We start from the raw sequence: 13465 nt of genomic DNA, 5'->3' as shown, positions 1-13465 counted from the left end.
AGTATTGCCCCCGTGTTAAACCCCAGTATAAAAATGTCAGAAACAGGAAGGCTCTCTGACAGCAGCTGAAATAAAGTTGTTCCTGAAGCTGAAGTCTGTCTGGAAATAGTGCTTCCTTATTTTGGACACTTCCACTATGTCTATAACAGTTTTACAATGACAGTAAATACTTTATCAGGTTTCCAATCAGCTCTGTATCCTAAACGACACTTATTCTCCCGTGACCTATGTTGTCAAGGCAGTGTGAACGACGGGCAGGACTTCTGTGACTGATGCATGACGACATTTTGGAAGATGTTCCCGATGAGTACACCAGTGTGCTTGACTTTACTTTGTGTCTTAACCCATTTCTATGTTTTTCTTCTGATGGAACCAAACGTCCTCTTCCCGCAGGAAAACGAAATCTCTTTGTGATTCTCCATTGTTAATATGAAGTTGAGTTGGTTTGTTCAGTTTGGTAGCATTGTTGGTTATAACAGCATAAAGTAACGGGTCAGGCAGTAGCACATCATTGTTTCATCCATTTATGTGATATTAGTTTTGAAAACGGATGATTTTGCTGCTCTTAGTCTATTCAGCAATGAGGCAGTTTGACCTGATGGTGATGGTAATGTAAATGATATGGGATCATTACAATTGTATTTAATGATGTTATCATCTTTTAACCAGTTGCCTGTCATTTGTTTACTTAATGCTACTATATTTACAAGGAATAAGTTGGCATCTTTCTTATGGATTTGTTCTGGATTTTTTCCAAGTATTAATAAAAGTGGGTGTTAGAAATCACAAGTCTCTCCCCTCTCAACCTGCATCACCACCTCTGTCAATCAAGTGTAGACCACTCCCCCACCAAAGTCTTTAAAGCTCCGCCCTTCAGGCCAGTCATTCACTCGCTACCCACCATGACTGAAGAACAAAGGAACTGTGATTTGGCACTGAATTGTTTGTACTTAAATCAGTTGATGAAATGTTTAGCTTTACTGTTACTGACTGTTTTGTTTATGTTAGATCCGCCTTCTAGATTCCCTTTGACCCATACCAATGTTAAAGAAAAGAGTTTAATTCAGGGATGTTCTACGAACCACCACTCCAACAAATTATAGTTTCTTCAGTGGGTTTTTATTTAGAGGGGTAATACAAATAGTTGACATTTTTAATATAAATGTTTCCCAGAAGCCACTTAAAACTTTACAAGACCACTATTTATGACTATGTTTTGTCGTCTGCTCTCCGCATTCTCTCCAACAATAAATTTGAATCTTTCATGTGTATTCTTTCCAGTAGTTAGATTGTTTTGCATAACGAATGTTTTTGCACATCTGTTGATGGTATAGTGCAGGAAAGTTCATTTTCCCCTTTTAATTTTTCACATTCATAATAATTTGTTTATCTTGATGGTTAACTTGGAGTTTAATTTAATCAATAGGCCTCTTTTTAAACATCTGGACGATGATTACTCACTTGGAAGAACTTAAATAAATGAGAATTGGGTAATAATCCATATTGTGAAGGGAGTTGTTCAAAATATTTCATTTCTTTGTCCAAATGTACTTATACCCTTATGCTCAAAACCTCAAGATGTGATCTGCTTAGTTACATTTTTTTTCGGAGATTGGTCTGGGTCATTTCTCTTTTCTTTCATGAAAAATAAATGTAGTTTTTGATTTTGGCAGACTTCCCATTTGTTCAACAACATTGCCCTCTTATTGTCAGGCTGATACACTTGTTACCAGTGAACAAAGTCAAAGAGTGTTTTGTGTTAATTGAGTGTTGAGTTACATAGGTGTGTTGGTCATTGTGATGGCCACAGCCACACAGGGTAAACCAACTACGCTGCATCCTCATCTTCAGTAGTTTTGCTTCAGTGCAGCTACAATAAAACATGCCAATTAACACCACACATTTGCTTTAAATGGTAAACTCTTTATTTGATTGTAATCTGACATTACTTCAAACATTTTAGCACAACTAACACAAGTATTTGTTTGTATTAATTACTTTCTTTGTCTCTTGAGTTACCATGTCCATTGGGGGAGGTTACTTCCTGGTTCAGCAAAGGGCGTGGCCGAGCACTGAGGACTCATAAATACTACAAGGGGCCTTTCTCACTTCGGTTAAATGGATTCCTTGCGTCCCTCACTTGCGTCGTTTCCCTGTGACTAGTCCCTACCACCAGGGAAGCATGGAGGGACGCAAGGAAACCACGAGAAGCAGGGAAATTAGTTTTAGCAATGGGACGTCCTTTCCTCCGGGGCGTCACGTGAAGCGACGTCCGTTTGTGATGACGCTGCACAGCTGATCGTCCAGCCAGCTCTGTCCCCGTTATTTCCACACACACCCCAGCCTCTGTTAGTACACATTTACTGACACAAACATTTGTATCATCTGTTGTAGACCCAAATAAATACAAATAAAATAAGAACTAATTCTCAAAAAAGATAAACGCCATTCTTAAAATGTATAAACGAACAATCGTTAGATTAATATTGATTAGAGTGCACAAAATAAATAAGATAATTGAGAGAAGAAAAAGAGATATGTTATATCAAAACCCAGTTAGATTAACAATCATTGGATTGCACACTTTATTTGTTTGGATATGTAGCAAATTAACATTTTAAATGGCACTTAATGACTGACTGAATGGAAATGATAATAAATGAAAATGTAAAACGAAAAAAGCGATCATGAAAATGTTTCCAAAAAATGAATAAAATGATTTTTGACCACTTTGTTGTTCAGATATATCACATATTTGTAACTAAATGATACATTAATTGACACAAAAGACGGTATAAACTGAGGAGTGACTCCCGTGAGGTTCATGTATTTTCTTCACTCCGCTGGGAAACTGCTCTCATGTCAAGAAGCATCACATCAGTGCATGCACTGCATCGTCCAATCAGTGAGCGATACACAGTAAGGGGGCGGGGCAAGTGTCTGAGGATTTCATCGGAGGATGGTCTGGTGGTTCCTCGATTATAGCTCCTCCATTATCGCTCCTCCGACAAAAATAAGGCCATTGGGACGTTACTCAAGATGACGCAGACAAATCAACTTCCGGTGAGACCGAGACCGAGGAGCGAGGAAATGAAAAATAAGAGAAGTGAGAAAGGCCCAAGGAGCCGATAGAGGCGAAGTCCCTCCCCTTCCGGGAGCCTCCATGGGACCCCGGAAGCGGAAAATTATACATTGAAGTCAATGGAGAGAGAAAAGTTATCTTTTGATCCCGTTTGAATTGTGTCACGAATGACACATATGATGTTTGTCAATCTTAAACAATCATTTCCATGTAAAAAAAGTCACAGTTTGTCGTAAAACTGTTGAAATATAAGACTAAGAAAAATACGCAACTAGAAAAACTACAAATCCCAAATCGCATTCTGGGTCGCGTAAGTGATGTCATAGGCGATAATGCTCCAAGACTGGTTGCGACTCGCAATTAAAGCAAAGAAGAAGAAGATCTCATAACTGATTTATTCCCTCCAATAAATATAAGAGATTGCTCCAATAAATGCACTTTTACAAGATGCCTGTGTGCTTTGTACGAGGTTGTAATCACAAAAGAGATCATACCACTCGCTCGTTCTATCGCTTCCCGTCTGATGAAAGGACCAGGAGTCGTCGGACCAAACATATCAGGTAATATACATGTTTTGCATGGAACATAGTCAAGTTAGCTACATAGCTAGTAGCGAGCATGTTAGTTAGCATTACATTACATTACTTATCCTTGTCATTTGCATTAGCCTTAACATGAAGTAAACCAAAATGTTAAACAGTAAGAGTAGTCATGATGGTAAGTATTTTGTGAAACATTTGAAGAGTAGCATATCGCCCCCTCCACCAGGTGCTAAGGGGGCGGGAGGTAGGCTAACGCCACATTAGTATCAGCGATCTTTTCTACTTAATGCTATCTGCACAAATGGTTAACATTGACCATTAAAAGATCAGGCAGTTCAGGCAGAGTCGAAGGAAGGCAGGCAGCTTTGCATGACATTCTTCTGGACGTGTTTCATTGTGATGATAGTGAGAGTGAGTCAATCTGTTTGTTGGAAAGACAGTAGTTGAGTGATTACTGAGAGAAAATTATTAAAAGAGATAATTATTCAGTGTTGTTACTTTAAAGTGTTGTTACTGACCTTTTTCTCTTTTATTTTCTTTACCTCACCTGTAACTGCTGAGACCCTGAGGAACATGCACACTGGTCTGACCTGCTCTGGTAACCTGATTTCCACTGTACGTAATAGTATTTGGTTATGGTATATTATTTATTTACATCAAAGGCACAATGCACCCCTCAGAGACACACATGTATTGAGTGTGATATTTTGCATTGGTCATGTGAAATCATCTTTACACACTAGAAAACTGTAGGAGCGGCAACTTGTTTTGAAATTGAATTTTTAATATCCGATAATAAAGTTGATCTGTTTTCTTTATTCTTCTCTCTTCCCAGCTCCATCCATCACCATTCTCTGTTCCTGCCAGGTCCTGCTTGCTAATCAATGCTTTATTTTTTTACACAATTACAAATAAAGTCAATGTATTGTATGACATGAAGTTGTGCTTCATTCTGAGTCAATAACAAATTCATTCTGCCTTCAGCTGCAAAATTATTGTGGACTGCACCGACATCCATGTAGCAGCCCCCCCCCCCAGTAAGATGAACCAAGCAAAGCTGACATACTCAACATACAGCTGTGCTCTTAAGTTTACATGAAGAATTTGTGAAATATTGGTAATAACAGGTTTAAATGATTATTAGTAATTAATTATATAATTTTCTCATCATAGATGAGCAGACAGGGAGCAGATGAGAAAAGCAGAATATGCAGCTGCCATTTTCCACATGGAAAAGAGAAAGGGCCAAGTGTATTTGAGTGGACAAAAGAGAAATCCCAAATACGAAAAATAAAATTATACAATTTAGATATGTATACAAATAAATACATATCCTATATACACCATGTATAATGATGGTGTATGATGTAGAAGGAAGTGTGGTAGATAACAATTAAATATAGAGTTACATACAGATCCATGTTACAGCAAAAGATGGAATAACTAAGAAGCACACAGTATAATAATAATTACACGCAACAATTAAATAACTGCTCAGCATCTCCACCACAATCCCAATCTGCTGTGTCCTGTTTTCCTCCCCTCTGCATAACACCCCATCACACATACGAAACACAACGCAGAGTCCGAGGGTGTTAAGAGTATGTTTATTTAAATGTCCTCCTCTCTACTGGCCAACACAGGGAGCATATGCTGGGTGTAGAATTGTTCCAGGAGGAGGAGATTTCCATGCCATGCAGGGTCTTTGGGGATGGGGATGAGAATCCCCTCCTTCGTGGTCCACAGTAGCAGAGACTCCGGTCTGTGATTTGCAGCTGTTATATAATATACAATAAAAAAAATTGAAAAACATTTGATCAAAAAATAAGGATTTGGTCATGATCTAGAGTCAGTGTGTAGTTTATTAATTAATCAATGCTCTCTACATTAGGAAAACACATACCAGTGTACCAGAGGGAGTCACACACAGCTGTGCCTAGATAACCAAACAAATTGACAACAGGGATGCAAACTCATCAGGTATGAAAAAGGTGACAAGGATCCGAGCCCCCTGACCCCACAGAATATCGGCTTTAAAATGAGGAATAACAGAGGATTTTAGCAGTCAGAACAACTAAAGCAGTAGTGTTAATATTAACAGAAACGCCATAGAGTCACATCTAATAGAAATATATAAAAAGCATTTATTTTAATTGTGTAGCAGTCAGTTTATAATTTTGGCAGCACTGTTGAGCATTTTGAAAATGTATTTTCAGGCCTCTGTGCAAGGCTTAGTCTTTCTATCTTTATAGCCACTGGTGTAAAGTAACTAAGTTCATAAACTCAACAAGTACTATACTTGGGCACAATTTTGAGATACTCGTACTTTACTTAAGTATTTCAATGTTTTGCTACTTTGTACTTCTACTCCACTACAGTTCAGAGGTAAATGGTGTACTTTTACTCCACTACATGTATGTAATACCTTTAGTTACTTTACAGATGTGGATGAATGATGTGAAATATAATCAAGTGTTAAATCAGACTTTAGTTCCACCTGGAGTAAATCCAAAAGCTACCCTGCAGTATACAAAGTCATTCAGACTAGCTGCACCTTTACCAGCTTTGAGAACACTTTCATGATCAATCATTATAAAACGTATCATATTATTCTGAAATGGACCAATCTGCAAAATGACTACTTTACTGTCGCTACTTTCACTATATTTTGATAATAATACTTTTCTACTTTTACTTGAGGAACATTTGGAATGCAGGACTTTTACTGTAACAGAGTATTCCTACACTCTGGTACTTCTACTTTTACTCAAGTACAAGAACTGAGTACTTCTAATTTTAATCAATTACAAGATATATACTTATACCACCTCTGTTTATAGCCTATGAAAAAAACGATTAGAAAACGAAGGCTAAAGCTAACGTTAGCAGATAGTGACAATGTATGCTAGTTAGCTAGCTCAACGATAATATTGCGACGGGAAAAAAAAACTTTTCAGTGCACATCACGCTCTGCCGCTCCGACAGGGAGCTCTACTCTGAACACCTGAACGGCCCGTTCTAACAGCTGTTCACCAGCGGTCCAGTCTGTGCCACAGGGACTCCGGACGCACAGTTAATATTAACGAACGCACCGTAGGTAATGTAGCTGCTGAAGCTAGACCATCATCGCCGAGCAGCAGAGGCTTATTATACATCATGAGCAGAGCCGACAGGCAGGAAGACTCGAGCACACAGCTCGCGCTTCATTATAATATATAAAAAAAGCTCGCGGCCGCACATTAATCCGGGTCCCAGACCCCCTCCCATACCCAAAAAATATTTTTATTGCAGATCTACAGGAATCACAAAAACGACCTATTTTGGATTCAAAACGGAGAATTTCGCCGAAAGGTGACAAGTTTGCATCCCTGGACAAGATAACCAAAATCCTTGAATCTACACACAGCAAATAAACTCAAATGACACAACGAGATGTAAAAAGGAGATCACACATATAGTCGATATAGAACTGGCCGCTTCAATCTGAAGAGCAACTAAAACAAAACACGGGAGTGTATCTTGTTCTTGTGAACACTAATGTTATCCACAGCATACACAGACACCACAAAGTTCTTAAGGAGAAAACTAGTTTCTAAAACAAAACACGTTAGTGTACCTTGTTAGCTAGCTGACATTAACCTTAAACATTGCACTCATATTACTCACTGAAACCTTGTAAAGCCGGTCCCGCATGCTGGCTCTTACAGAACCGCTCCCTTTCGTGTATGTACAGCTCTCAACATGCCCAGACTTGTAGTGATTTTCACCTCGTTTTATACTTTTTCGCCTCATTCTGAAAGAAACAGGTGAAATTTACTAACGTGACAGCCATCTTTGTGATGGTGACGCGTATTGTGCGAGACCAGAGACCTGTAGTTCACTGAGCGGTTTCACACAAAACAAATTGTAACTTCACAGTTTTACGACACATTTTTATTTTTTTGACTTGCAAAATGTTCTTTTAATTTGACAAACATCATATGTGTCATTCGTGGCGCATTCAAACGGGATCGAAAGATGACTTTTCTCTCTCCATTGACGTCAATGTATAATTTTCCGCTTCCGGGGTCCCATGGGTCGGAAGTAGATGGGCGGGACTTCACCTCTCTATTGGGACAGATTGGGACAAACCACCTGCTTCCATGTCAAAGGGGGGATTTGGGTTTTGTCAGTGTCCTTTGTGTATGATGTGACTATTAATTATCCCTTGGGTTCAACTTGGTTTGGCCAAGCCACTATATAGGTTCCTTGGTTTTTCATTGTAGCAGGTCAGTTTTGTTGAGTTAACACCTGTTATGTTTCTGGTAGCTAGATGTGTGCTGTTCAGCTCCTGGGCCCTGCCGAGGTGCCCTTCAGCAAGGCACCGAACCCCCAACATGCTCCCTAGTGCCGGACAGCCTCTCGCTCACCCACCTGTTCACCAGTGCACGTCTATGGGTCCTGGGTCATTGATGCTGAAACAACAGCAAAGTGTTGTTCTGCTCGCCAGGTTCGGACACGTCAGAGCCTGGCTGACGGATGTGGCGGCAGGAAGCCCACACAGAAGGCTGTTTGTGGGCGAAATAAGCTTTAGGAGAATTTGATGGGGACAGGGAAACCTCAGAGCGGACACTGAGTTGTTGTTGTGAGTCAGGACCCTGGTGGCTGGGGGGGGGGGGGGCTGCTCATCGCTGCTCGGCCCTAACACTCACCAGGCACCTCCGGAGTTTCAAACAGGGATGTCATCTTCCTATTTTCTTCCACCTGAATATATCGTCCCCTATGTGTATCAAATGTAAGCCATGTCTGATTTGCAGTTTGCTGTTTGTATTTAAAGGATGGTAATATACCACATCCCCAGATCCAGCTGCCACTACTTCAATACATTAAATGGAACTTAGATTGTGGTGCGCACCACACTGTTCTCTTTCAATATATGTGACAAATTAAATGAAACTGGGATGTTGATAATGATATTTCTGTTATTTATTTTAAGTTATTATTCTTGGGCCGACACAACTAAACAGTATAGGAGCTGAATAATATCAAGCTACTCCAAAAATATAGCAGCAAAAACACAAGGTTAGATAGAGGCTGATGATGATGTACTGTTTCATCTTTTTCAGAGGAGATAAAGTTTTCTTATTTAGTTGTTTGCTCTTTTGATGAGAAAGAGCCCTGGTCAATAGTCACTTTACAATAAAGCTAATATTTTCTTTCAGGATACTGTATGTTATGGCTACATCATCAATAAGCTATATTTCTGAACTGCTATACCTGCTTATGTTTAAGCATCTGGTATCAACACTGACATCAGGTGACCTGCTGCACCACAATGTTCTTATATAGACCATGTCTATGACTTGCCTTTAAATCTTCATGTTTACTTGGTCAAAAAAGGTTATGTTGTGTTGCTTTGTTGTTAATCATAATTCAAATCATGGCCAGCAGAGACCTGGGGGGTATACTACGAAGCTGGTTCAACCTAACCTGGATATGTTTGAGTTCAGGGCCGTGGGAAGTAGGGGTGCTGAGGGTGCTGCAGCACCCCCTGGTGGAGGACAGGGGATCTGCACTTCCACAAGATTAAATGCAAATATAATACAAAAAAAAACGAATTTTCAGCCTTGATGTAACAACATTCATAATTACGTAAAGATAACACCCTTTTCACGCCGGTTACATTTTCCATTTGTCCTGTACGATGGACGCTGTAAGTGATGAAAGTGGGGAATGTTGGCTTATCAGGCGCCCGCAGCTCAGAGAGAGAGAGAGAGAGAGAGAGAGAGAGAGAGAGAGAGAGAGAGAGAGAGAGAGAAGAGAGCAGCGGTACCGGCGGGGATTGTTGTTAGCTTCTGCTGCGCTAACGGATATGAGAAGCTGTTTCTACAATAATGTGGAGGGAGAGCTCTCCTGTCAGACTGAGAGGCTCAGTGAGGTAAAGGACTCTGAGGGTTTAGATAGTTAACTTTAGTCTAAGTTATCTCAGTGGGTCTCAAACGTTTTGATCACAATTTATGTAAGCAAATACTTCAAAGGGACACCTTTATAATTACCCTATTAGGAAAAATAACAACAGGTTTGAAATCATTCCAATGTATACTATAGGACAGTAAACCAAAAATATTGTTTAAAACTGGAGAGATTTAAAAATATGCATAAATAAATAAATGTTAACTGGTAAAATAAGATAAAAATGAACCACAAAAATAAAACAAGTTAGCCTACATTTATTTGTTATTGGCTATGGTAGGTTATTGGAAATGTTCACATACAAACCGATCTTTCTCATATGGGTGTTTAGAGTTGTATCCCCTAGATCAGTCTCTAGTAATTGGGCGCTCAAAGTGCACCAGATTGAAGTATTTTACTTTAAAATGTTAAAAAAAAATCTTCCCGGGGGTGCACCCCCGGACCCCCTTAGAGGATGTGAAGTCCACCCCCCGATTCAACATGTTCATGCAATCCTAAATACATTTGAAGCCTTTTTATATCAGCTGTCCACCATATCAATACGTTTCTCTTTTTGTAGTGTATTGGTCTTTTGTAGAGGTTTTTCACTGCCAGCTAAAATCTTGCCTAGGGCAGCAAATTGGTCAAAACCGGCCCTGGTGTCATCCCCACAGCACCCCCCATTTGAAACATGTTCCCACGGCTATGTTTGAGTTAGCCGGTTGGCCTAATCCAAAACATACGCGTTCTCGCTAAACGGTACTACGACGCGGGTTATCAAGTGGATCGCTCAAGCCAGCCGTGTCCTATCTAGTTAGGTGCGCGTTCACATGAAAGGGGTGGTATTTGGAGCATTCGACCAATCACAAACATGGAGAAGCATACTGACAGCGCAGCGTCATACTTCCTGAATGAAAAGTCAACTATAATATTAGACATATGAAGAAGTTAAACTTTAAACATCCATGACTTAAACACTTTATCCAGGATAAAAGCCACATAGCTGCACCTGCAAGCAGGGGCGGACTGGCCATCGGGATGTTCGGGACGAATCTCGATGTGCCGGTACTGAAGTGGGCCGGTCGGACGATGTAGGCTCGACATTAAATGGCCCGCTGGCCCGGAAGCACTATTTAGACACCCCGGGCCAGCATAACCTACTTTCCACTTGCCCACTCGGGCCACTAAAAATGTTGCTTTAAAAAAATTGTCCTGTGGTATTGGTATTTTGACTAGCAATTTAGTTAAATTGTTTCGTTTATCAACGTTGCAATAGCATTCCGTGAGTCGGTTGTCGTTGTTGGGTGAAAAGCAAACAGCTGTTTGCTGCGGAGCGCAGCGCGAGCAGGCTCCCGTGAGCGGGAGCGCGCTCCTTCACTACAGACTATCGCGCCACCTAACCATTCGCCAAATATTTTTAATACCAGCGGTAACCGGCCAAGCGCCGGGCAAAAAACAATCTTCCAATAAAAGAAAGTCATCGGAGGAGTTAAAGGAGAGTGACAGGGAGCATGAGAAGAAGAGGGAGAGAAAGTTTCAGCCAGCTTGATTGATGGAGTTGGCTTCTAGTGGTGCAGTGACGCGTCCTAAAACCCTTTTAGAATCTATCGATTAGATTTATGATTCGAAAATTATAAAAGTAGGGTAGACATGTGGAGATTATCCGGCTGAACAAAACGTGCATTTATCAAACAGGTTTGTTTTCCACAGACCTTATTTCCAGCTATTTTCCAAAACCCTGTGGAGAAATCCCATTGCTTTTTGTCGAGGGAATCAGCAGCTTACTTCCTGGTTTTAGGACGCTTCACTGGCTGCACCTCTCAATATGATGCCAATATAAACAAGGTCTTCTGTCGGCTCTGTACATCAATGCCGACCTATATGCTGACAAGTAAGTGAAGAGTAGACAATATAAAGGTATTGGTGAAATGTCCCAACAGTCTAGGACAGCGGTTTTCAAAGTGTGAGGCGCGCCTCCCCTGGGGGGCGCCAGAGAGCTTCAGGGGAGGCGCAGCGTGAGACACAAAAGAACGAGAAAAAGCAGAGTAAAGTGACACTTGCCCACTTGTGGCTGTCTGTGGAGACCGAGTTCCCCCACCTCGCCAAAAAGGCTGGAAAAGTGCTCATTCCCTTCACCTCCACCTACCTGTGTGATTGCAGGTTTTCCGTATTGACTTTGATCAAAAGCAAGTACCGGTCAAGGCTGCAGCCAGAGGATGATCTGCGTTTATTCCTCTGTGCATCAAAGACGCAGACTCATTGTTCCCACTAAAGTAGGGGTGAGTGTAATAAGGAGGCAAAGTTGACCGGGAGCATATAAGGATTTATCCACCATGTTGAAAATGTTAAAAAAAATATGTCTTGAGAACACGGCGTGCGGAAATATACGGGTCGTGCTGCAGCTAGATGTGCCTGTCCTCTGTAAGAAGGTGTCGGCGACTGACATGCAAGGAAGAACGGCTGTCCACAGGCTGTTCCAACTTTAACAACTGTATTAACTTCCAGGGTAGTGAATTGAACATGCAATTGTAATTGGGTGTGTGGTATATTTTCATGCACGGACACGCATGTTCCACAACACACAAACTGAATAACACTCAATTTTCCGATCGCTACCAGCGTCCTTGCGATCTTGTCATAATAACGAGTGCACGTTACTGATGCAATATGGTTGAGACCATTCGGGCTTATTCTAGAGGGGTGCAAGGAATAGTCCAAGTAGTGGGGGATTTTTATACAATATGTTTAAAACATACAAATAAAAAGGTTTAAAAAAGTTATTGTTTAATGTTTTAAGGAGGTGACGCTACTGAGCCAATCAAATCGGTGCAGTCAGCACGATAGATTCAAACACACACAGAGACACGATAAGAGGAGAGAAACAGTCGGAGTAATTTCAAATGGCGGAAGGCAGACAGCGAAAACAGAGCATTTAATTACATTTTCTCTTACTGGACCTCTTTGAAATGCAATTGAATACCCCTGCATTATAGCATAAACAACAACAATAATAATAATAATAATAATAACAGCAATAATAATTGGGAGGGGGGTCGCAGCTGTTCTTATGTTCTCTGAGGGGAGGCTCACCTAACCACACTTTGAAAACCCCTGGTCTAGGATAATGAAGACTAATCAAATCAATTACATAGCCATTACATGTCTAACTCCTAATGACAGGAAGGCAGAAAGTGCATTATACAAATAATAATACTCATAATAATAGCAGACATTTTTTAACAATGACCACAGTATGATTATTTTAATAAACCAAATATGAACAATTGAGGAAAATGGGGAAGAACTGATGATTCAAATGTAGTCCAAGTAGTAATGTAGTTAGTGCATAAATTACTATTGCAACAAATGTGTTAATTTTCTTCATTATTAGTCGATTTCTTTTTGGACGAATGCTCCGGGCCAGTGGTTACAATGGTGGGGGCAGTGATAATACAAGTCCACCGGCCCGGAGGGCCAGTGACATTTCACCCTTAATGTCTACCTCTGCGGTAAGTCACTAGCACCCCCCGTCGACAATTTATTAGCGGTATTTACTTGCGGTACCGCGGTGGGCCGGCGGTACCGAAGTGGGCCGGTCGAGAGTCCCGGGCTGATTTGTAATCCCAGTCCGCCCCTGCCTGCAAGGTGAATACAGCTGGTAAAAGAAAAAGTGTTTGAATGCGTACATTAACAGGTTTATGATATCACTGCCCCGTCTGGATCTGACTTTAATTACATTTGACTCGAGTGTTTCGTCAACTTAATGTGTTGCTTAAAATAATACTTCTGCATACAGTATGTGACACTGTGAGTGTTGCACGGCCAGATACGGCTCAAGAATATATGATACATTATGATGTGATATTCCGCGGACTGTAGGTACTGCTACTTTGATCCGGTTACTTATGTT

General features: G+C 40.7%; 1 long non-coding RNA gene across 1 annotated transcript; it reads left to right on the top strand.

Moving 5' to 3' along the window:
- The first annotated feature begins 1693 nt into the window (after positions 1 to 1693).
- On the top strand, positions 1694 to 4559 carry LOC307039960. The gene is made up of 2 exons (XR_013808373.1): positions 1694 to 4239; positions 4460 to 4559. It is a non-coding gene; the product is annotated as an uncharacterized lncRNA (long non-coding RNA).
- Positions 4560 to 13465: the final 8906 nt, after the last annotated feature.

The sequence above is a fragment of the Notothenia rossii genome (assembly GCF_949606895.1).
Source record: "Notothenia rossii genome assembly, chromosome: 5".
NCBI lineage: Eukaryota > Metazoa > Chordata > Actinopteri > Perciformes > Nototheniidae > Notothenia > Notothenia rossii.
Note: the sequence above shows the minus strand (reverse complement) of the source record. Positions and strands in the feature narration are given on the sequence as shown.